The 26,153-nt window shown below is 40.6% G+C and overlaps 1 protein-coding gene across 11 annotated transcripts in view; it reads left to right on the top strand.

Annotated features, from left to right (window-relative positions):
* Window positions 1-26,153, top strand: part of LHFPL2 (LHFPL tetraspan subfamily member 2) — a 193,145-nt gene that overhangs the window by 130,669 nt on the left and 36,323 nt on the right. For 2 of the 11 annotated variants that reach the window (XM_048851154.2, XM_048851149.2), the window contains one exon: window positions 7,912-8,163. The exons of 7 other annotated variants lie outside the window; for them this stretch is intronic. The gene's annotated coding sequence lies outside the window, so the exon portion shown is untranslated. Of the gene's footprint in view, window positions 1-1,472; window positions 1,518-7,911; window positions 8,164-26,153 lie in introns of all 11 variants that reach the window. 2 more of the 11 variants (XM_048851148.2, XM_048851152.2) reach the window with 2 other exon arrangements.

Raw genomic sequence — 26,153 nt, forward strand, 5'->3', positions numbered from 1 at the left:
TGCCATTTAAAGGAATCTACCATGTTAGTTAAAGACAACCTTTGTCAACAATGAGTCAATTTCCTAGTGGATATGGGGCTTGAGGGACTATTACAATATAGTACATTATTCTTCTAACTGTTCATAACTCTTCCATTTATAATTGTTTCCATCTTGAGGGAATCTGCGGAACTATCCTTTATTTTGTCTTTAGTCTATTTCTTTAATATTTTCTGTTGAGTTGTATCTTGGAGATGGTTCTAAAGAGAACTCTTAAAGACCTTTGACTGCATCATCTTTAAAGGTATATACTTTATATACCAGATTTCAGAGAGGGGATATTTAAAGGGCACAGCACACTAATTGACATTGCTCCACTAGGACAAAGCCAAAAGCTAATCTGTCACATTTAGGGAAATCATTGTCTCAGTTCAAGGTACCCAGACGTCTTGTCTGCTAGCATCATAGCCTCTGTGTACAGGTCTGGGAAAATCAGAAATCTTATGGGAACCTGTCTTGAATAATTTGAGACTGAAAAACAAAAACTATCATCCACATTTTTAGACTGTTTTAAGTCTCTGAGCTTTTTGAAATTCACCCCTCACAGGAGGTAGGTTGTTTGCATAAAAAGTCAGTCAGTTTGTTAGAAATTGTATTCCAACCTTATCTGCTTTTTTTCATGTTATGAAAAGAAGCTGTTTCCCAGCATTTTCGTTATACATATATGCACTTGTATGAATTTTTAAAAGGCCACTCATCATTTTAAGAGTTTTTTTTCAGATGATTGCTAATCAGAGTCTAGCTTCCTGAATACCAGACAAACGGAGTGAAAACATAGTAACTGAGTCATTTTGTTGTTTCGTTTCCAAGACACATTTGTAGAAGCATATTAATCCTCAGAAGAAGCCTGTATTCCTGCGAAAGGAATGATTTACTCAGATCAAATAATGAAGTAATCCTTATGGGAATGATGACTTGACAAAATTTTGGCTTTGGGGTTAGAATTTTTTTCAAATTGTACTAGGCATTTCTAAAACTACTAAGAAATCTTTCTGTTCAAGAAAATAACTACACAGAATTAAAAGATGTATTGTTAAAAATACCAAATTTCTAAGTTTCCACGGTAATTTCTTATATGAGAGAACTAGTCATAGGAATTTAGACCGTGGTCCTGTAATTAGATCCATGTTGGTACAGGGTACATGTAGATCAAGTTGAAGGATCATGGTCAAAGTTTGTAGTAGTTTTGCAGCTTAAAACTCAGTTTTATTTTGCAAGAGTCTTACTGTGAGTTAAATTGTTTAACTGTCAGTGGAAGTTACAATAGAACATAACTTAGTGCTTTCTTAAAAAAGCGATTGCTGCTTGGATTTGATATTAGGATCAAACAGAGTTGAATTTCTTGTTTTTCTTTCTGAAATAATAAATGATTTCTTCTTTATTTTCTCTCTGTCTTGTTCTTTCTTGTGTTTTTGTGACTGCATGCATAACAGCTTATCAGAATCAGAATATCTCTAGTTTCCACAGGAGCACTGTGTGTGAGTATGACTTTGTCCTAACGAGATTAAATTAAATGCATGTATAGCTGCGTTGTCTGCCATTTAAGGTTGGTGTATGTTAAAGCTTTATTTTCCTAAGTAAAACATAGAGTTGTTTGTAAATAAATGTTTCAGTGTATGTTAGTTTATACAGTGAAATAAGTAAATGGTACATTTTTAAATTAGCATAGAAACTTCTTAGGGAATAGTACAATAGTTGTTTGAGCATTATAACATTCTTTGTGTTCCAGTCCTAATGCAAATATGACTTAAGTCTTCAGAGGGAAAACCCTTCCTTGTGTTTCTTTACTAATTGCTTCCGTGCCTTATTTGTCTTACAAAGACGTTTGTTCTATTGAGTGATTAATTACAAGTTAAGTGTAGTAGAATACCTATGAATTCAGTTTGCTATTTGACTTTTTTCTTTGCTGATTCAAAGTGAGAGAAAGGATTTGAAAAAAGTCATCTTGTTTTGCAATATCCTGCTACTACAGTATGTAATTATTTTTTAGCTGTTTCAAAACAAACTTGGGATGCTCTTAACTTTTAAACAATAAATAACAACTTACGTTCATACTTTTCATCAAGCTGTGACTTTGTAGCATTACATAAATGCTGTGTGAATCATTAAATGAATATGTTGGGCCTTAAATGCTACACTCTGTGTGTATGTGAGATTATATAGTCTGTAACTTGAAATACAATACTCTTAAGAAACTGGTTTCAGAGTAACAGCCGTGTTAGTCTGTATTCGCAAAAAGAAAAGGAGTACTTGTGGCACCTTAGAGACTAACCAATTTATTTGAGCATGAGCTTTCGTGAGCTACAGCTCACTTCATCGGATGCATACCGTGGAAACTGCAGAAGACATTATATACACACAGAGACCATGAAACAATACCTCCTCCCACCCCACTGTCCTGCTGGTAATAGCTTATCTAAAGTGATCATCAAGTTGGGCCATTTCCAGCACAAATCCAGGTTTTCTCACCCTCTGCCCCCCTCCCCCACACACACACACAAACTCACTCTCCTGCTGGTAATAGCCCATCCAAAGTGACCACTCTCTTCACAATGTGTATGATAATCAAGGTGGGCCATTTCCTGCACAAATCCAGGTTCTCTCACTCCCTTACCCCCCTCCAAAAACCACACACACAAGTTTCAGAGTAACAGCCGTGTTAGTCTGTATTCGCAAAAAGAAAAGGAGTACTTGTGGCACCTTAGAGACTAACCAATTTATTTGAGCATGAGCTTTCGTGAGCTACAGCTCACTTCATCGGATGCATACCGTGGAAACTACAGCAGACTTTATATATACACAGAGAATATGAAACAATACCTCCTCCCACCCCACTGTCCTGCTGGTAATAGCTTATCTAAAGTGATCATCAGGTGGGCCATTTCCAGCACAAATCCAGGTTTTCTCACCCTCCACCCCCCCACACAAATTCACTCTCCTGCTGGTGCTAGCCCATCCAAAGTGACAACTCTTTACATAATCAAGTCGGGCTATTTCCTGCACAAATCCAGGTTTTCTCACATCCCCCCCACCCCCATACACACACAAACTCACTGTCCTGCTGGTAATAGCTCATCCAAACTGACCACTCTCCAAGTTTAAATCCAAGTTAAACCAGAACATTTGGGGGGGGGGGTAGGAAAAAACAAGAGGAAACAGGCTACCTTGCATAATGACTTAGCCACTCCCAGTCTCTATTTAAGCCTAAATTAATAGTATCCAATTTGCAAATGAATTCCAATTCAGCAGTTTCTCGCTGGAGTCTGGATTTGAAGTTTTTTTGTTTTAAGATAGCGACCTTCATGTCTGTGATTGACCAGAGAGATTGAAGTGTTCTCCGACTGGTTTATGAATGTGATAATTCTTGACATCTGATTTGTGTCCATTTATTCTTTTATGTACATGGCAGAGGGGCATTGCTGGCACATGATGGCATATATCACATTGGTGGATGTGCAGGTGAACGAGCCTCTGATAGTGTGGCTGATGTTATTAGGCCCTGTGATGGTGTCCCCTGAATAGATATGTGGGCACAATTGGCAACGGGCTTTGTTGCAAGGATAAGTTCCTGGGTTAGTGGTTCTGTTGTGTGGTATGTGGTTGCTGGTGAGTATTTGCTTCAGGTTGCGGGGCTGTCTGTAGGCAAGGACTGGCCTGTCTCCCAAGACTTGTGAGAGTGTTGGGTCATCCTTCAGGATAGGTTGTAGATCCTTAATAATGCGTTGGAGGGGTTTTAGTTGGGGGCTGAAGGTGACGGCTAGTGGCGTTCTGTTATTTTCTTTGTTAGGCCTGTCCTGTAGTAGGTAACTTCTGGGAACTCTTCTGGCTCTATCAATCTGTTTCTTTACTTCTGCAGGTGGGTATTGTAGTTGTAAGAAAGCTTGACAGAGATCTTGTAGGTGTTTGTCTCTGTCTGAGGGGTTGGAGCAAATGCGGTTGTATCGCAGAGCTTGGCTGTAGACGATGGATCGTGTGGTGTGGTCAGGGTGAAAGCTGGAGGCATGCAGGTAGGAATAGCGGTCAGTAGGTTTCCGGTATAGGGTGGTGTTTATGTGACCATTGTTTATTAGCACTGTAGTGTCCAGGAAGTGGATCTCTTGTGTGGACTGGACCAGGCTGAGGTTGGTGGTGGGATGGAAATTGTTGAAATCATGGTGGAATTCCTCAAGGGCTTCTTTTCCATGGGTCCAGATGATGAAGATGTCATCAATATAGCGCAAGTAGAGTAGGGGCTTTAGGGGACGAGAGCTGAGGAAGCGTTGTTCTAAATCAGCCATAAAAATGTTGGCATACTGTGGGGCCATGCGGGTACCCATAGCAGTGCCGCTGATCTGAAGGTATACATTGTCCCCAAATGTGAAATAGTTATGGGTAAGGACAAAGTCACAAAGTTCAGCCACCAGGTTAGCCGTGACATTATCGGGGATAGTGTTCTTGACGGCTTGTAGTCCATCTTTGTGTGGAATGTTGGTGTAGAGGGCTTCTACATCCATAGTAGCCAGGATGGTGTTATCAGGAAGATCACCGATGGATTGAAGTTTCCTCAGGAAGTCAGTGGTGTCTCGAAGGTAGCTGGGAGTGCTGGTAGCGTAGGGCCTGAGGAGGGAGTCTACATAGCCAGACAGTCCTGCTGTCAGGGTGCCAATGCCTGAGATGATGGGGCGCCCAGGATTTCCAGGTTTATGGATCTTGGGTAGAAGATAGAATATCCCAGGTCGGGGTTCCAGGGGTGTGTCTGTGCGGATTTGATCTTGTGCTTTTTCAGGAAGTTTCTTGAGCAAATGCTGTAGTTGCTTTTGGTAACTCTCAGTGGGATCATAGGGTAATGGCTTGTAGAAACTCGTGTTGGAGAGCTGCCGAGCAGCCTCTTGTTCATATTCCGACCTATTCATGATGACAACAGCACCTCCTTTGTCAGCCTTTTTGATTATGATGTCAGAGTTGTTTCTGAGGCTGTGGATGGCATTGCGTTCCGCATGGCTGAGGTTATGGGGCAAGTGATGCTGCTTTTCCACAATTTCAGCCCGTGCACGTCGGCGGAAGCACTCTATGTAGAAGTCCAGTCTGCTGTTTCGACCTTCAGGAGGAGTCCATCTAGAATCCCTCTTTCTGTAGTGTTGGTAGGGAGACCTCTGTGGATTAGTATGTTGTTCAGAGGTATTTTGGAAATATTCCTTGAGTCGGAGACGTCGAAAATAGGATTCTAGGTCACCACAGAACTGTATCATGTTCGTGGGGGTGGAGGGGCAGAAGGAGAGGCCCCGAGATAGAACAGCTGCTTCTGCTGGGCTGAGAGTATAGTTGGATAGGTTAACAATATTGCTAGGTGGGTTGAGGGAACCATTGCTGTGGCCCCTTGTAGCATGTAGTAGTTTAGAAAGTTTAGTGTCCTTTTTCTTTTGTAGAGAAGCAAAGTGTGCGTTGTAAATGGCTTGTCTAGTTTTAGTAAAATCCAGCCACGAGGAAGTTTGTGTGGAAGGTTGGTTTTTTATGAGAGTATCCATTTTTGAGAGCTCATTCTTAATCTTTCCCTGTTTGCTGTAGAGCAAACTCACTCTCCTGCTGGTAATAGCTTATCCAAAGTGACAACTCTCCCTACAATAAGAAAAGGAGTACTTGTGGCACCTTAGAGACTAACCAATTTATTTGAGCATGAGCTTTCGTGAGCTACAGCTCACTTCATCAGATGTAGCTCACGAAAGCTCATGCTCAAATAAATTGGTTAGTCTCTAAGGTGCCACAAGTACTCCTTTTCTTTTTGCGAATACAGACTAACACGGCTGTTCCTCTGAAATCTCCCTACAATGTGCATGATAATCAAGGTGGGCCATTTCCAGCACAAATCCAGGTTTTCTCACCCTCCCACCCCCATACACACACAAACTCACTCTCCTGCTGGTAATAGCTTATCTAAAGTGATCATCAAGTTGGGCCATTTCCAGCACAAATCCAGGTTTTCTCACCCTCCGCCCCCCCACAAACAAACTCACTCTCCTGCTGGTAATAGCCCATCCAAAGTGACCACTCTCTTCACAATGTGTATGATAATCAAGGTGGGCCATTTCCTGCACAAATCCAGGTTCTCTCACCCCCTCACCCCCCTCCAAAAACCACATACACAAACTCACTCTCCTGCTGGTAATAGCTTATCCAAAGTGACCACTCTCCCTACAATGTGCATGATAATCAAGGTGGGCCATTTCCAGCACAAATCCAGGTTTTCTCACCCCCCCACCCCCATACACACACAAACTCACTCTCCTGCTGGTAATAGCTTATCTAAAGTGATCATCAAGTTGGGCCATTTCCAGCACAAATCCAGGTTTTCTCACCCTCTGCCCCCCCCCCCCCCCACACACACAAACTCACTCTCCTGCTGGTAATAGCCCATCCAAAGTGACCACTCTCTTCACAATGTGTATGATAATCAAGGTGGGCCATTTCCTGCACAAATCCAGGTTCTCTCACCCCCTCACTCCCCTCCAAAAACCACATACACAAACTCACTCTCCTGCTGGTAATAGCTTATCCAAAGTGACCACTCTCCCTACAATGTGCATGATAATCAAGGTGGGCCATTTCCAGCACAAATCCAGGTTTTCTCACCCCCCCACCCCCATACACACACAAACTCACTCTCCTGCTGGTAATAGCTTATCTAAAGTGATCATCAAGTTGGGCCATTTCCAGCACAAATCCAGGTTTTCTCACCCTCTGCCCCCCCCCCCCCCCCACACACACACACAAACTCACTCTCCTGCTGGTAATAGCCCATCCAAAGTGACCACTCTCTTCACAATGTGTATGATAATCAAGGTGGGCCATTTCCTGCACAAATCCAGGTTCTCTCACCCCCTCACTCCCCTCCAAAAACCACATACACAAACTCACTCTCCTGCTGGTAATAGCTTATCCAAAGTGACCAATCTCCCTACAATGTGCATGGTAATCAAGGTGGGCCATTTCCAGCACAAATCCAGGCTTTCTCACCCCACCCCACCCCCCGGAACACACACACAAACTCACTCTCCTGCTGGTAATAGCTCATCCAAACTGACCACTCTCCAAGTTTAAATCCAAGTTTAACCAGAACGTCTGGGGGGGGGGGGGGTAGGAAAAAACAAGGGGAAATAGGCTACCTTGCATAATGACTTAGCCACTCCCAGTCTCTATTTAAGCCTAAATTAATAGTATCCAATTTGCAAATGAATTCCAATTCAGCAGTTTCTCACTGGAGTCTGGATTTGAAGTTCTTTTGTTGTAAGATAGCGACCTTCATGTCTGTGATTGCGTGACCAGAGAGATTGAAGTGTTCTCCGACTGGTTTATGAATGTTATAATTCTTGACAGCTGATTTGTGGATAGTTCAGGTGACTGATAATGGGATATAGAAATTTTCACCACCAGGCTGCAAGTTTTAAACCAACCCAAGATAGTCTAATAGTTGCTCAGAGGCTGTAAGAAATAAATTGTCTCAGACTAGCTCCTTTTAAGTAAGTGTCTACATCACATAAACCACCACCCTACTGTTGCCACGGATATGTTACTGGCAGTCAGACTTAGAACAGCAATTGAAAGAGCATAGAGGATAAACTATCCTTTTACCCCAAGAGATGGTTATTGTGGATGTTTTTTTATATTTTAAAAAATAGTTGCAAATCTGGGGCTGCTTCTGTCATTCTAGAGCAACGCAACATGAAATTCAGGTTTGATTTCTATAGTCTCTTGCTCTCCATTGTGGTTTGCTTTTAACTACTTTACAAGAAACTTTTAGGTTGCCTTATAATTTGGTCCTGTGTTGAGGTTAGACTGACTGACTAACCTGTGTTTTCTGTAACGTTCTTTTTCACTTCTCCTGAATTTCTTTTTTAGAGGGACCTATGTCTGCTGTGCTTTTATCACATCCCATTGTGTGACCTTCTAGACATGATGTGCTTCCTAGCCCCATATCACGCCTACACAGGAGACTGAAGCAACTAACTTCGTTCCCAGAGCTTCCAATATTGAAATGAAATGTCCATTCATTGCTGTCCCTATGAGCTCATCCACAATTTAGAGAAGTTTAATCAGTTCACAATCATTTGCAATCACTTGTAATTTGTCAACCATTTCCTCCCTATTGAGGTATGTATACCCGTTCTAAAATAGTGTTTGCTTCTCCTACATCAGCTTTTTTTTTAAGTGCTTTTCTGGGCTACTTCTCTTAACAAATATTTCTGGGGATAAAGCCCCTGTATAATTATTAGTGCCTGTAGTTTTGACATTTTTTGATATTTGCTCAGGAGTAGTTTTTCTCTTATATCTTGATTCAGTACATATATGATTTCCCCATCTCTATTCCTTGCTTCTTGTATAATCAGATAAAAAACATTGTCCAGATTCAGTACCTGGTTTCCACTGACTGTGAGCTGTGTGTGTGGGAAAGCCCACATAGAATGGAGTGGCAAAGTGTGCAGAATAATCATAGGCACCTGTGAGATGGGGTAATTTGTTCTGTCCTGCGGCCAGTCTCCATCAGCAAGGCTCACTAGGAGTCCTGTCTGGAGTTTAATCCTGCCCTCCTGTGAGGGACAGTGGTGGAAGTGCTATCACCTGATTACTCCAGAGGATGAATCCATCTCCACTCATATGCAGTTGCCGCAGCAAGTGCATGGGTACAAATTGCACCCCCCTGCACCTTCTGGAGGTATCAAGCCCTTTCATTTCTGCTGGTTCTTTCCACCCTCCTTAAACTTTGTTTAAATAACATTAGGCAGCAGCTGATCTTCTCTCATATCTCCTGCTTTTGACAGGTTCTTATAACCTTCTGTGTTAGTATTCCAATTGTGTCCTTTGTTCCATAATGTCTACCTAAGAGCAGCTCATTCCTACTTCCCTTTCTTGTGAATTTTTTTATATCTACTTTTATTTAAAGATGTGGACATTTTACTGATCTTTCCTTCCTTACCACCCTCACAACTATATCAGATTTATTTTTAGTATTCTCTTATATTTTCCTTGCACTCACTAGTGGTTTAATTGCTTTTTGCTCATTGTTTCTTTTTATGGCTTCCTGTGAAAGACTCTTTAATAATTAATTTAACAAAAAAAAAGTTTGAAAACAAGAAAAACTTTTTTATTAGTATAAACCAACGTTTCTGTATAAAATTTCAAACTTGTAAATATGCTTGTCCATTTTTCTTTGTCCGGTTTTATTTTTTTTAATGGTAGAATTTGTTTTTTTAAGTACTTCTGTACCCCTCCCAACCCAGGTTCTTCAGTTGTTTTAGCCATTCAGGAAAAATCAAGTCAAACAAGAGTATACCTAAGGACAAGGATCTGGAGAAAAACTTACTCCTCTGACTCTCTGCAACTGCCAGTGACAATGCACCCTGCTCCTACAGCAGGTCGGCAAGTGTAATGGGACTGTTGGGAGCCACATCAGATGCAGACCAGAAGCCACCTTGCCCCATTCCATTGTATAGACCATAACATTGGACAGATAGGTGCTAGAGATCATCATCCATGGCTCCCTATCTAGTTGCACTCTTCACCCCATGTCAGCCCATCTTCCCTGTCCGTCACCAGGGTCCTTCTCAAGAGAATCCATTATAGGCAGAATGGCTTTGTCTAGGAGCCGCAGAACAAGTACAAATGGAATTCAGGGGAAGAGACTTCTATTTCCAGTATTTCCTGAAAAAGAAAGGGGGCCTTCCTCCTATCCTAGACCTGTGAAGACTCAACAATCATCTCAGGTTCAAGATGTTAATGTTTGCCTACATCGTTCCATTTCTTCAAGCTCAAGACTTGATTGATGGCTCTTGACTTGCAGGATGCTTCTTTCCATATAGCAATCTGTCGGCTCACAGGAAGAACCTAAGATTCACAGTGGGACCCAAACATTACCAATACAGCGTATTTGCCTTTGGAGTCTCCATGGCACTAAGAATGTTCACCAAATGTAATCTGTGCATTTAAGGAAGAAAGGGAATTCACATCTACTCATACTTGGATAACTGGCTGATAAAGGCAGGTCCCAGGAGGAGATTGCGGCAGCCCTGGGGTGCGTCCTTTTCCTGTTCTCCCAACTAGGACTCATTGTGAGGTATGAGAAACTGTCTCTTACACCATTGCAGGTGATAGAGTTCATAGGAGCCATGATTAACTCTTGATCAGTGAGAGCTTACCTACCACGGATCTCTCCAGTCAGCTGCAAAGGACCTAAAAATCGAATCTGTCAACAATGGTTCATACATGTCTGGGGCTACTAGGCCATATGTCGGCACTTATGTACGTGTTGCTGCCTGCCAGATGTCACCCTTACAACTTTGGCTGAGGTGATGTACTTCCCCTCTAGATAGCACATGAACGAGAGAGTCCTGGTCCTATGAGAACTCGCTTGGTGGCTGGACCTGGAGAATATATGAAAGGGGGCCCTTCTTGGCCTGCTCCCCCACAGTGATGCTCATCATGCATCTTGGGCACCTGAACCACCTGCAAGTTATCTGGTCCCAGGACTATTTAATGCTACATATGAACATCCTGGAGCTCTTGGCCATCTTGCTGCCCTGCATGGTGTTCCTGCCTGTTCTTTAGAACTCCATGATACAGCTATTGATGACCACATGTTCAAAGTGCACTGGATAAACGAGCAAGAAAGTGCTTGGTTAGCTTCTCTGCCAGGATGCTGTCACGCTGTGGGCCAGGTGTAACCCCATTGGTTCTGCACCTTCCAAAAATGAGCAACAATTTGGCAAAAGTAAACAGTCAGCACTTATTGTGAAAAAGTGAATTAGAATTTAAAAATAAAAGGAGTACTTGTGGCACCTTAGAGACTAACCAATTTATTTGAGCATGAGCTTTCGTGAGCTACAGCTCACTTCATCAGATGTATACCGTGGAAACTGCAGCAGACTTTATATACACACAGAGAATATGAAACAATACCTCCTCCCACCCCACTGTCCTGCTGGTAATAGCTTATCTAAAGTGATCAACAGGTGGACCATTTCCAGCACAAATCCAGGTTTTCTCACCCTCCACCCCCCCACACAAATTCACTCTCCTGCTGGTGAGTTTGTGTGTGTATGGGGGTGGGGGGGATGTGAGAAAACCTGGATCTATGCAGGAAATAGCCCGACTTGATTATGTAAAGAGTTGTCACTTTGGATGGGCTAGCACCAGCAGGAGAGTGAATTTGTGTGGGGGGGTGGAGGGTGAGAAAACCTGGATTTGTGCTGGAAATGGCCCACCTGTTGATCACTTTAGATAAGCTATTACCAGCAGGACAGTGGGGTGGGAGGAGGTATTGTTTCATATTCTCTGTGTGTATATAAAGTCTGCTGCAGTTTCCACGGTATACATCTGATGAAGTGAGCTGTAGCTCACGAAAGCTCATGCTCAAATAAATTGGTTAGTCTCTAAGGTGCCACAAGTACTCCTTTTCTTTTTGCGAATACAGACTAACACGGCTGTTCCTCTGAAACCTGTCAATTTAAAAATACTTTCTTTTAATAGCTTAAATTGTTTTTAAGACAGAAAGTGTTTTCTCTACTCTCTTGTCAAGCTGGATTCTCCTTTTTTAAAAATTTTGTTCAGAAATAGCCCAAACTGATGATCTCCTGCTAAAGCTATTTATTTGACAAGGTTTGAGGGAAAAGTTAATGGTGTGTTCCTGGGTATATGTGAAAGTAGCTTTCCTGATGCTTTGATTTATTGGCTGGCTGAATTAATTTGTTACTTGTAGAAGGGTATTTAATGTTGCAAGGTGGTCATCATTAAGTTATTGTAGGTTTAATTAACTGATGGAAAACATCACTTTTTATGTGAACATTTTTTATTGTTTAACTCTAATAATAAATTAAATGATCTGACAGTGTCCCAATCTCTTCTCAGCCCTAATTAAAAATCAATAAATAAGTCAACCATTGATCCAACTTTTTTTTTTTTTTGGAAGGATGAGTGGAAATTTTGGCCAGAAGCAAAATATTCCCATTCTTTTCATAATGGTAGTCATTTAAAAAAAAAAAAATTAAAAGGTGGAAATCATAAGTCACTCCTCTGTAGTAGTTAAATTTTCTCTATTATATAACTTCTGGATCTTAAAGAAGGGATGAACAGCAATTGTGGGAAATGTTTCAATAAGTTGTGCAATGATTTAATTTAACTGCTGTGTGAACTATTTCAAGAGAAAGCTATGTCTAGTGTTAAACTTTCTTGCATAGCTAACATTGCACATTTTGTGTATTCTCCCTGAAAAAGCACTTACTTACTAATTTATGTTTGCCTCTAATTTTTGTGGGTAAATTTGAACTAGCAACAAAGGAAATTGGCTCCGTATATGATCAGCTAGATTTTTTTATTCTTTACCTGAATAGCGCTGTCCCTTTCACTTTAGGAACTTTGTTTTGCCATTCTTTTTCCCTGGTATTTGAACAAAATTAATATCTGTGGCAGGTGGGAGCCAAACAAAATCATGATGAACGTAGACGAGAATAGTTGTGCTCAGTTGATTCACTTTTTTAATTTTATGAATGACAAATATCTGTCAGTGCAAACATTGGTCATAGGGAAAGCAAAACAAAAAGAAGAGTTACTTTTGATAGTGTAAAAGGAAAACCTCATCAAAACCAACTTCATACAAATCTTAATTCTATAAATACATTTCATTATTACTTATTGAACTAATTTTCTAATACATAATGGGGCAGATCCTCAACTGGCATAGATTGGTGTAGTTCCATGTATTTCAGTAAAGTTATGCTGATCTTTGCCAGCTGCGGATCTGGCCCAATATTTGTAAGTTTTACATTATTCAAATATGGTATTTTTAAGCATGATGGAAAACTAAATACTGGAATAATAAAACCAGCTAATCTGGCTCTTACAACAGTCTTGGCACTGGAACTTTCCAAAAAATGTACTTTGCCGCAAAAAATTTTAAAAGTGCCTTTTGTAATCCATAGACTGCCCACTTTCCGCTGTGGAATGACTCCATCTGAGCTCTCAGACTCTTAGGAATCGGATATTAACACTAGTGGATTTATTAACAAAGCTCTTTGGTAAAAGTTGAAACACCATGCTTTTGTCTACTAGATTTGGGACCGAAGGGGAGAGGTGGCGTTAGCCCAGTGGGCTAAACTTTTTACTTCGGGATAGGAGTTAAAATCTTTTCATGGGTCAGAAGTAAGTGGTCTCATATGAGTCCCTAGTGGACATCTGTTTGTGTCACAAAACCCAACACAGTACTCAAATTCTCCGAGGTATTGTACTGATATATGTCTTGGTGAAATCCTTCTCTCTCTCACTCACTCACTCTCTTCTTGAGATAGAAGTTCTGTTGGGGGAAGGCCACAGACTGCAGCAACTTCCTCTCTACTGGTGGAGGCAGAAGGGGCAGTGGAGTGCTGGGAAGGATAAGGAAGTGTCTGTGCTTCCCAAAAATTGGCTGGTAGGGAGCAAGACCAGAAGATGCATTGAACCAGCCTCCCACAGCAAGCTTTCTTTGGAACCTAGACCTCAGTATAAAACTACCCTCCCACGACAAAAGTCCCAGATGAAGGGAAGGCAGTGAGAACACTATCTAACCTAATTCAGTAAGTTTTCTCTTGCATCCAAGCAAGTGAAAAGTCCAATGTGGTGCTGCTATCTGGCTATGTTTTTCTAAGACATACAATTTCAGGAGATATGGGACACGATGTAATTTATGTAATTTATGCAACACACAGCAAGCCAATGGGAGTTGTAGAGGCTCTGTCCCCCTGAAAATCAGGATGGTTTTTAGGTGCTTAATTTTAGGCACCCAAGTTTGAAAATTTGGACACAAGACACTTCAGACTGGTGATCTGGTTGGGATCAGTTATCCTATGGAAGGTCACGTAAACTGACAAAAGGACCATACAAAGGTCTGAAATGACATGATGTTAGCCCTGTTGAAGTGTGTATTAGTTACCACATCTGCAACTCTTTGAATAACAGTGATTTTTTTAGATTCTTTACAGTTAACTCTGTCCTTATGAATTACTGTTCTGTGAAGGAAAAGCCCACATATATCTCCTGGGACTTAGTATTGTGTTGTGATCACTTTATCAAAGTCATCTGCTGTGGGTTCTTGTCATAGTCAAGTAGCCAACTGACAGTGCTGCCATGAGATATTACTATAGCAGACTTTGAGGCCAAGGTTTCAAAACTGAGTGCTTAAAGCTACTGAGGAGATGAGAGTGCTGAGCTCTTTTGAAAATCGTATCACTTATTTAGGGATTAAGGTAAGGATTTAATAGCCTAACTCTAGGCAACTATTTTTGAAAAACTTGCACTGAGAATTTTGTGAACTTTTTTATAGTTACTCATATTTGTCATTAAAAACAGCTAGTTTATAACATAAAATCACAGTTTATGGTGTGGGTGAAAGCTATGAGCAGGAAAATGTACAGAATGAAAGGACTATGAGACGTATAGATGAATACGATACGTTGGGGAACTCAACCCAGCTTTTATAAGGGAAATCATGCCTCACCAATCTTAGAATTCTTTCAGTGTTTCAACAAGAATGTGAACAAGGGTGATCTAGTTGATATAGTGTACTTGGGCTTTCAGAAGGCTTTTGACAAGGTCCCACACCAGAGGCTCTTAAGCAAAGGAAGCAGTCATGGGATAAAAGGGAAGGTCCTCTTATGGATCAGCAAATGGTTAAAAGATAGGAAACAAAGGGTAGGAATAAATGGTCAGTTTGCACAGTGAAGAGAGATCTTGAGACATACGCTGTTAGACAGATTCATATTTGATCTGGAAAAAGCAATGAACAGTCAGGTGGCAAAATTTGCAGACAATACAAAATTAATCAAGATACTTAAGTCCAAAGTGACTGACTGCAAAGAGTTACAAAGGGATCTCACAAAACTGGGTGAATGGGCCACAAAATGGCAGATGAAATTCAGTGTTGATAAATGCAAAGTTATGCACATTGAAAAACATAATCCCAACTATACATGCAAAATGATGGGGTCTAAATGAACTATTAGCACTCAAGAAAGGTCTTGGAGATAATGTCTTGGAGTTATTATTATTATTGGAGTATGTTGTCTCTGAAAACATCTGCTCAGTGTGCAGTGGCAGATGACAAAGCTTAATAGAATGTTAGAAACCATGAGGAAAGGGCTACTAAGACAGAAAATATCATAATGACACATATAAACTGTGGTATGTCCACACCTTGAATACTGCATGCAGTTCTGGTCTCCTCATCTCAAAAAGATATATAAGACTTGGAAAAAGTACAGAACGGCAAAAAAAATTATTAGGGGTATGGAACAACTTCCATCTGAGGAGAGATTAGAAGGACTGGGACTGTTTAGCTTGGAAAAGAGGCAACTAAAGGGGAGTATGATAGAGGTAATCATAACTGGTGTGGAGAAAGTGAATAAGGAAGTGTTATTTACACGTTCACATTACACAAGAACTAGGGATCACCCAATGAAATTAATAGGCAGGAGGTTTAAAACAAAAGGAAGTACTTCTTCACACAGCCAACCTATGGAACTTGTTGCCAGGGGACGCTGTGAAGCCCAAAAGCATAGCCGGATTTAAAAAAGAATTTGATAAATTCTTGGAGGATAGGTCCATCAATGGCTATTAGCCAAACCTCTGACTGCCAGAAGCTGGGACTGGACGACAGGAAATGGATCACTGAACAATTATCCTGTTGTTGTGTTCATTCCCTCTGAAGCATGTGGCACCAGCCACTGTTGAAAGACATGATGCTGGGTAGATGACCCATTGGTCTGAGCCATTATGGCCATTCTTACGTTTTAACGTACAGTCTAAATGTCCAAAGTTGTACAAGCTACAACTTCTGCCTCAGCATAAGTCTTTTGTGGTTTACTGAGATGAGTCTCTAGAACTGATTTTTTCTGTCATCCCGGATAAAGACTTACATAAATGTTTGAGTCTTATGTTTGTATTTTTTCCTTCCATTGTTAGACTCCTTTTTTTAATGAAACCGGTTAGCTTTCTAGAAACAGACATTTTATGATGAAACAGAAGACGGATAGTAGGCATCATAATCAGTAATAAATTGTAACATAAATGTGTTTCATTTAACATGCCAACTAGTGCTAGTATCTGCCACTTTATACTTACCATATACACTGTATTTTGGGAGAAATCATTCTGAAGTAAGAAGTTGTATGGTTGGTTGGCTGTTAAACAGCAATTAAACTTCAGTTTCAGCAATCTCTCTTCCATATTCTGTTATATACTGAAACTGCATTGCATCTTATCTTATCTTTGAACTCAAATGTTATACTCATAAACAGTTTCAAATGCAACAAAATCTAAGAACTTTCTCTGTTCATATACATTCCCGTCAGGATGTGAAGCCCTAATACAGCAAAGCATTTTAATCCATCTCTGCTCAACAAAGCAATTAAGCACATGCTCTCCTTTAAATTAAGAGGCTGGGACTGTTCACCAGCCCTTCTCAGCCTCCCCCTTTTTCAATTCTTAACAACATAAATGTATTAATAGATGTACAGATTTTAAGGCCAGAAATGACCATTGTGATCATCTGGTATAATATACCAGAATCATAACACAGGCCATAGAATTTACCAGGGATTCCTGCATCAACCCCATAACTTCGGTTTGAGCTAGAGCCTAATTTAAAGACTTCAAGTGAAGGAGCATCCAATGTATTCCTAGGTAAGTTGCTCCAATGGTTAATTACCTTCACTGTTTAAAAACAAACCCACCTCTTATTGCTTGTCTGAGTTGGTCTAACTTCAGCTTTATTGGGTCTTGTTATGCAGTTGTCTGCTAGATTAAAGAGCCTTCTATAGTTAGAAATCTTTTCCTTACATAAATACTTTGTGGTCAAGTCACCTTGTTAGTCTTTTTGATAAACTAAATAGATTGAGCTACTTTAGACTTTCACTGTAAAGCAGGTTTTCAAGACCTCAGTTTCTTCTATAATGACAGGTTTCAGAGTAACAGCCGTGTTAGTCTGTATTCACAAAAAGAAAAGGAGTACTTGTGGCACCTTAGAGACTAACCAATTTATTTGAGCATAAGCTTTCGTGAGCTACATGCATCTGATGAAGTGAGCTGTAGCTCACAAAAGCTTATGCTCAAATAAATTGGTTAGTCTCTAAGGTGCCACAAGTACTCCTTTTCAGTTCCTTCTAGCTCTTTTCTCAACCCTGTCCAGTTTGTCAAGTTCTATTCTAAAGTCTGTGATATCAGAACTGGACACAGTGTTTCAGTAATTATGCAATTGAAGCTGTATACAATATCAGTAACATGTTTCTATTTCTACTCTGTATTTCCCTGCTTATATACGTGAGGTTTCTGTTTGCTTTCTTAGCCACCACATTTTCACTTGGGGATCATGTTCAGGTGGTTGTCTACCACAACCACTAAATCGACCTCCGCATCTGCTTTTTCTCCCTACATGTAGACACAATAAAATTATAGTCAGCAGGTGCTCAGGAAAGATGTTCCCATCATATAAACAGCTCCTACATGGTATTGTGCTGAGTGACTTATCTGGCTTGACTTTTTTTAAGGGGATTTTTCATTTTCGTTCAACTACCTTTCTTTTTTAAGTAGAGAGATTCCAAAATGTCTGTTTCAAACAGTATGGTAGTTCATTATACAAATGTTTAGAAACTTCATCAGTTTCTTCATCTCCCAGGGTCACAGAGTGTTTAGTGATCCCTTAGTAGGCTAGTTTACAGTACTGTCATTTTTTGTTCAGATTCAAGTAAAGAGAAAGTGCTTCCTTGTCAGTGTTCTATGGATTGTTAAAGAAAATGTTTGAGGTAATGTTAAGCATGCTGAATGGGGGAAAAAATATTAGCAGGCACATGTAGAATGGCTTGATAGCTAGTGGAAGGAATAAGAGGTAATAAGTTATTTGTGTACAGATGTGTACAATAAATAATGTTTGATGAAAATATGATTGTCATGATTACAGGGCTGCCCCTTTCTGGTCTCTCAGACTGCACCTCTTCAGGTCTCAGGCTTCATGCATTTACACCTATGAGGGGTAGAATTCCATAATTCCAGAATTCTTAGTTTGGGCCTGAGGCTATAGTACCCTCTGTAACAACCATGTTTTACCCAGCAGGTGGACTGAGTTCTGGCACCTGTGGTTTTTCTCTGTGGGAGTCTGTGTCCAATGGTATACAGTGACCAGACAGCCTTCTTAAAATCAAAAAATCATTTAACAATATGAACTGAAGCATTTAGAGAGAGAGGATTTTAAAACAATCTACATGCATGTAAAAAGAAAAGGAGTACTTGTGGCACCTTAGCGACTAACCAATTTATTTGAGCATAAGCTTTCGTGAGCTACAGCTCACTTCATCGGATGCATTCAGTGGAAAATACAGTGAGGAGATTTATATACACACAGAACATGAAAAAATGGGTGGTGTTATACACTACAGTACCCACCTGCTGAATCACAGAATCACAGACTATCGGAGTTGGAAGGGACCTCAGGAGATCATCTAGTCCAACCCCCTGCTCAAAGCAGTCACAATTCCCTTTTTTTTTTTTTTTTTTGCCCCAGATCCCTAAATGGCCCCCTCAAGGATTGAACTCACAACCCTGGGTTTAGCAGACCATTGCTCAAACCACTGAGCCCTTTCTTTGGCTGTTAGTCTTTGGAAAACCCAGCTTACACCAGTGTATGCAACTGTCCCCTGATGAGGTAGGGGGATAACAACCTAAGTAATTCTTCTTAATCACCCCCCACTGTTCTCCGTTCCTGGCAGAGTGGTGGCAACTCTCCCCCACTACAGTTCCATATAAGCCCTGGCCCACAGTGCTACATAAACCATTCATACACTTAATAGAATAATATGGTCCCCAGAGATATTGCATGTGGTTGCAGTATCTGTCACAAATAATGCTACTGACATTGATAGAATTATTCAACCCATGTCACTGTCTGGATTGGAAGTGCATGACTTTAACTGTTGTGACAATGGGGCCTACAAATTAACCCTGACTGTGAGCTCAACTGTGAAAAGGCATGAAAGTCATAAAATGTCACTCTAACTTACAATAACAAATGTTGATGGGAAAAGTTGCAAAGGGGAGACAGACTGAACTCGTCCAAACAAAAAGACCTTCTAATATAATTCAAGGACTGAAGTGAAGAAACAAATTGACAGAGCCAGAAGAGTACCCAGAAGTCACCTACTACAGGACAGGCCCAACAAAGAAAATAACAGAACGCCACTAGCCATCACCTTCAGCCTCCAACTAAAATCTCTCCAACACATCATCAAGGATCTACAACCTATCCTGAAGGATGACCCATCACTCTCACAAATCTTGGGAGACAGGCCAGTCCTTGCCTACAGACAGCCCCCCCCAACCTGAATACTCACCAGCAACCACACAACAGAACCACTAACCCAGGAACCTATCCTTGCAACAAAGCCTGTTGCCAACTGTGTCCACATATCTATTCAGGGGACACCATCATAGGGTCTAATCATATCAGCCACGCTATCAGAGGCTCGTTCACCTGCACATCTGCCAATGTGACATATGCCATCATGTGTCAGCAATGCCCCTGTACCATGTACATTGGCCAAACTGGACAGTCTCTATGTAAAAGAATAAATGGACACAAATCAGACGTCAAGAATTAGAACATTCAAAAACCAGTCGGAGAACACTTCAATCTCTCTGGTCACTCGATTACAGACCTAAAAGTCGCAATACTACAACAAAAAGTCTTCAAAAACAGACTCCAACGAGAGACTGCTGAATTGGAATTAATTTGCAAACTGGATACAATTAACTTAGGCTTGAATAGAGACTGGGAGTGGATGGGTCATTACACAAAGTAAAACGATTTCCCCATGTTTATCCCACCCCCCACCCCCCCAACTGTTCCTCAGATGTTCTTGTCAACTGCTGGAAATGGTCCACCTTGATTATCACTACAAAAGGTTTTCTCCCTCCTCTCCCCCCCTTCCCCGCGCTCTCCTGCTGGTATTAGCTCATCTTAAGTGATCACTCTCCTTACAGTGTGTATGATAAGACTCATTTTTTCATGTTCTGTGTGTATATAAATCTCCTCACTGTATTTTCCACTGAATGCATCCGATGAAGTGAGCTGTAGCTCACGAAAGCTTATGCTCAAATAAATTGGTTGGTCTCTAAGGTGCCACAAGTACTCCTTTTCTTTTTGCGAATACAGACTAACACGGCTGCTACTCTGAAATCTATATGCATGTGTATCTTATGTAAGGGTTTACCAATCCCTGATAATAATCTAGATAGGCCTGACTTCTACAGATATCACAGTGGGTAGGTGTATCTCAGCCTGGTTCCCCTGAACAATGGCTCCTCTCTCTTGAGAGTGTGTTCCTTTTGATCTTCTCTATTTGTGAACCTTTTTCAGTCCTGGCACTCTCTCTTAACAGCTCTCAAGTGTTTGCTGATAAGTGGCTTATCTTGATCTATTGTTTCTGTTCTTGCTTGTTTTTCCCCAACACCCTTTATTAAACAAAGCCAGTATGTTCCTGCAGTAAACATCCCAATGACCAGGTTGACATACTGTATTCATTAATTATTACAGAGCATCTCCAAATCTGTCACTGATCATATGAGAGTAAATTGCTTTTTATAACAAAAAGCACAATTAAGTATTTGCCAGACTGATTCTGCAAAGCATTTAGACATAATTCATTATTTCAAATGTACTCAGTCAGATCCCTTGCCTTCTTTTCTTTAAGGTGAAGATCTTCAATCAGGAAACAGCAGGTTAATGTTTGCTAACAAATGTTAGTGTTTCAAACTGTACTTCCTCCCCAATACATTTTTTGCTGTAGAAGCCTTAATTAGAGTCGAAAGGCATTACAAGAAGTTCATGCTAATTACAAAGAATGAGTATTTGGATCTGTCTTGCAGATGAGGTGGTGCAGAGACAACCAGCGACTGGGCTTCAGTTGGGAATCTTGAGACTTTAGTGACTTCATACAGAATGAAAGCAAGCAAGCTCATGATTCCACTCCCAGTTGGTAAATTCCTGAACAGTTAGGCTATCTCAGTAGTTGTGGCCAAGATTGTTCCCTGCAGTGATGACTTTTTATGTGATTTGTAATTTTCTCTTGAAATACAAACAATAGAAATACTACACCGTGGCTTTTCTTTCTTCGTACATTTTAATAAATGTTGGAATTACGGAAGATCTTGAATAAGTTTTCAAAACATAATGTAATAGCTGTAGAGTTAAGGAATTCCGAAAGTCAATAAATAAGGAGTAATGGAACAAATCTCCTGATTGAAAATTTGCAACCCTGATTTGGAGATGTTGAAAATCTTGGTTAGCTTGACTAAAGCGCAAGAATATGCAACATTTGTTTTAAGTGAGGAAAGAGGGAAATTAATCCCTATTTTTTTTTAAACCTACTATAGCTTGAGAATCCTGAGTGTGTTGCACTTTCAGGGATTTGGGGTGAAATCCTGGCTCCATAAAGTCAATGGCAAAACTCCCATTGATTTTAATGGGGTCAGGATTCACCTTTTATGTGTAGAATAACAGAGCAGTTGAAATGGACATCAGTTTTCTGTGCTTTTATTATAATTTGTGCTATGCTGGAAGCAAGTCCACATGTACTTTGGCCATCTTTATCAGAGCACCAGGAAATGTGAATTTGCAAGATGGAGTGAACAAGGGTTCCATCAGTAGCCTTATGGAATAACCTCAGCACAATATTCTCAACTCTTTCTCTTGCCCTTTGGCACACAGGTAATTTGGGCACACAAATGGCATGCACTTTAAGGTCTCACATCTGCAAGCTGTATTTTTGACAGGAAAAAAGCTGAAATAAATAGGGTGAGATAAAAATGGAACAAAAGGAAATATGAAATCAGTTAAGGAAACTCAGCTGGGTTTTAACAATTTTGCAAAATGTGTATTAGTAATATTTCATATCTTAGCTTCATATCATGTTTTTCATGCCAAAACACTTTATGGACATTACATATTGTATTTTGGCATTGCCTCCCTTACCACTAAGATGCAGCTGCTTGGGTAGAATATGCAACTGTTTAACAGCATATCACAATGATGCAAGTTTGCAGCAATAATAAATATATAGCTGATACAAGGGGTTTTTAACTGAACGCATAAAATCCAATTTACACTTTGTTGCTTTTGGTCTCTAAGTAACAAGTGGTATTGCTCATATGCAATATTATTTTAGTGGGGAATAATGGGAATAAAGCCTACTGGGATTACTCCTTTTTTGCTGTCCTGTCTGTTTGGAGCTCTCTCCAACCAACTTACTACACCTCAGCTTAAAACCTTTCTATTTTCATTATATTATAAGTGACTGTTAAGTATTTTGTGATGCCTGCAAGAAGGATGCTGTCTAAAAATTGCAGATGTGAAACTGGCCTTCCCTTTTACTCTTCCTGAGTAAGCTTCATTTTGCTGTTAAGAATGCACATCCTATTATGGATCTGTAACTGCAAGAATAGCTCTACATGAGCTTTAGTAAGACAAACATCTACAAGATTTCTATCAAGCATTCTTAAAATTATAATACCCACCGGCTGAAGTGAAAAAACAGATTGACAGAGCAAGAAGATTACCCAGAAGTCACCTACTACAGGACAGGCCCAACAAAGAAAATAACAGAACACCACTAGCCGTCACCTTCAGCCCCCAACTAAAACCTCTCCAACGCATCATCAAAGATTTACAACCTATCCTGAAAAATGATCCTTCACTCTCACAGGTCTTGGGAGACTGACCAGTCCTCACTTACAGACAGCCCCCCAACCTGAAGCAAATACTCTCCAGCAAACACACAACAAACACACTAACCCAGGAACCTATCCTTGCAACAAAGCCTGATGCCAGCTCTGTCCACATATTTATTCAAGTGACACCATCATAGGACCAAATCACATTAGCCGCACCATCAGGGGCTTGTCCACCTGTACATCTACCAATGTGATATATGCCATCATGTGCCAGCAATGCCCCTCTGCCATGTACATTGGCCAAACCAGACAGTCTCTATGCAAAAGAATAAATGGACACAAATCTGACATTAGGAATCATAACATTCAAAAACCGGGAGGAGAACACTTCAACCTCTCTGGCCACTCAGTAAAAGATTTAAGGGTGGCAATTTTGCAACAGAAAAGCTTCAAAAACAGACTCCAACGAGAAACTGCTGAGCTTGAATTAATATGCAAACTAAATATCATTAACTTGGGTTTGAATAGAGACTGGGAGTGGCTGGGTCATTATACATATTGAATCTATTTCCCCATGTTAAGTATCCTCACACCTTCTTGTCAACTGTCTAAATGGGCCATCTTGATTATCACTACAAAAGTTTTTTTCTCCTGCTGATAATAGCTCATCTTAACTAATTAGCCTCTCACAGTTTGTATGGCAACTTCCACTTTCTCTGTATGTATATATATTTCTTCTTACTATATGTTCCATTGTATGCATCCGATGAAGTGGGCTGTAGTCCATGAAAGCTTATGCTCTAATTAATTTGTTAGTCTCTAAGGTGCCACAAGTACTCCTGTTCTTTTTAGAAAGAACTAGTGGCATTAACGTTTTTCTGAAAGCTCACTCTTGGATGTTTACTTGACTTTGATATTGATCCTCATTTCAGCTTTCCTGTTGCAGCAGAATGTGGTGTATGCACCCCTTCCAACAGTACAAAGCTATAAATACAGATAGCTGCGGAGAAAAATAGGGACGCACTTTTAACATAATGAGTTGGTATCCATGGCCATCACTTCAGTGATGGTGTGCCTGATACCCTATGCAGCATGTTGCTTGACATATGAGGCGCATGAGATGGCCTTGTGCCTTTTTGGAAGATTACCTGGCATACTTTGAAGGGCCTGAAATAGGAGGAGAAAATATCACATTTTCTCCTTCCTCATGCCTCTCACTTTGTGGCTGCATGGAGAGAGATTTCTCCCTTTCTCATTCTTAGTTCCTGGGATGGTGGGGTTACTTTCCTCTGAACCCCACCGGGAAACAAAATTCTCTATCTTCCTCTTACATCACTCTTCCTGTGAGTGCTCCCCCTTCTGCCTCAGACAGCAGGGAGCACTCCTTTGATCAATGGCTCATTTACTCTGGCTAAGCCCAGCAAAAGTGAATAGCACAGTGATCAACTCACTTGCCCAGTAGACCCTATTATACTGAACATGTGTAAACTGTGATCTCACAAAGACCTGGGTGGGGCCCTATGCAAAGTTGCTCAGTCTGAGGTGTTGTTGTTGTTGGTTTAAATGGTGTGTTTGAAAGCACCAAAATATATGATGACAGGTTTCAGAGTAACAGCTGTGTTAGTCTGTATTCGCAAAAAGAAAAGGAGTACTTGTGGCACCTTAGAGACTAACCAATTTATTTGAGCATGAGCTTTCGTGAGCTACAGCTCACTTCATCGGATGCTGTAGCTCACGAAAGCTTATGCTCAAATAAATTGGTTAGTCTCTAAGGTGCCACAAGTACTCCTTTTCTTTTTCCAAAATATATAGAAGCTACTTTCATTGTCATAGTTCAAAGGTTTCACTGAAAGTTGCAATGCCATTAATGAATAACATTTCAGGAAAACTAGAGCCAAGATGCTTAAAGGATCTGCTCATTTTAGATTGTATGATTCTCGAACTTATATTTTGTAAACAAACGGTATAGGAACTCCTCTGCATGGCTTTGTTTTGGACTGTACCAAACATAAGACGAAAAGATCTAATTGTGCCTGCAGTTGTTTCATACATTGGGACTGCTGTTTCAGCTTTCTGTGTGGCCTTCCATTAGGCTGTTTGTTTAAACTGAGCCAAAAGCCACTTTTCTAAAGATGATTTATTCTCCCTCTCAAGTTGACAGAATGGGTATGTGGGGAAGCTCAATTCTACAATTTGGTGGGAGCCTTCTATCTTCAGTTAATAGGATTCAAAAGTACAAGGAGATAATGTAGAACTGGCCATAAAATCATTCTAGAACATAGTTGCAGGGGTCTCACCTTGTTATTCTAATGTCTTGCTTTCAGGGCTTTTTTTTTCTTTTCTTTTTTAATAAGCAACACAGTATGCAGCTGACTCAGATCTGAACTTTGCAACTCTTCTTCTCCTCTCTATGATGGGCCAAACCAAAAACCTGCAACTGAACACTTCTGAACTTAAGATCAAGCCCTGGCTTCAAATGTTATAATTTGGATCTATCTCCAACTTCAATTTATTTTGCACAAATATGCAAAGTGGAGGAGAGTACACTTCTCTAATGCAGATAAGTGGAAAGAGCATTTAGTTTTATTTATCTTCTTTGCATTTAAGAACATTACGCATTAAGAATTCACTTTAAAAATGAATGTTTTTTTTCTGATTAAAAACAAAAAAGAGGAAGTAGCTGGGTTCCCCTACTTAGACATTGGAGCTCACTTTGCTCTGTGTTAATGTAACTTAGGGCTTGCCTACACAGTGGGATAATATGCACTACGGGAGTGTGATTTCTAATGTGTTGCACATTAGTCTGTGTAAACATTGCTGAAGCACACTAAAGGTTCCCTAATGTGCTTTAATGTAGTGCTGAACTACATTATAGTACTCTAGGGAATCTCTGGTGCTCATCAGCAAGGTCTACAGCAGGGGTGGGCTGTTCCTGGAAGCAGCGGCATGTTCCCCCCCCCCCCCCGGCTCCTATGTGTAGGGGCAGCCAGGGGGCTCCGCACGCTGCTGCCGCCCCAAGTGCCTCCCCTGCAGCTCCCAGTCTCACCCCAGAGCCTGTACCCCCAGCCCTCATCCTCTCCTCCACCCCAACCCCCAATTTTGTGAGCATTCATAGCCCGCCATACAATGTCCATACCCAGATGTGGCCCTAGAGCCAAAAAGTTTGCCCACCCCCAGTCTACAGGGACCAATTAATCAGCAACATGTTAGTGCACTTTAGAAATCACACCCTGATAGTGTATATTACACTCTCACATAGACAAGCCCTGTGCATAGTGTCTGGCCATAAAAGGTGGAATGTCTTAAAAAGAAGTGAGTATGAGTGATAATTTGGGGTAATTCATTTTATGTCTGATAAAATAGTAACCAAACGGTTGTTACCCTGTACATTAGTGACATTG

This window comes from Caretta caretta, chromosome 5, assembly GCF_965140235.1.
Source record: "Caretta caretta isolate rCarCar2 chromosome 5, rCarCar1.hap1, whole genome shotgun sequence".
NCBI classification, from domain to species: Eukaryota; Metazoa; Chordata; order Testudines; family Cheloniidae; genus Caretta; species Caretta caretta.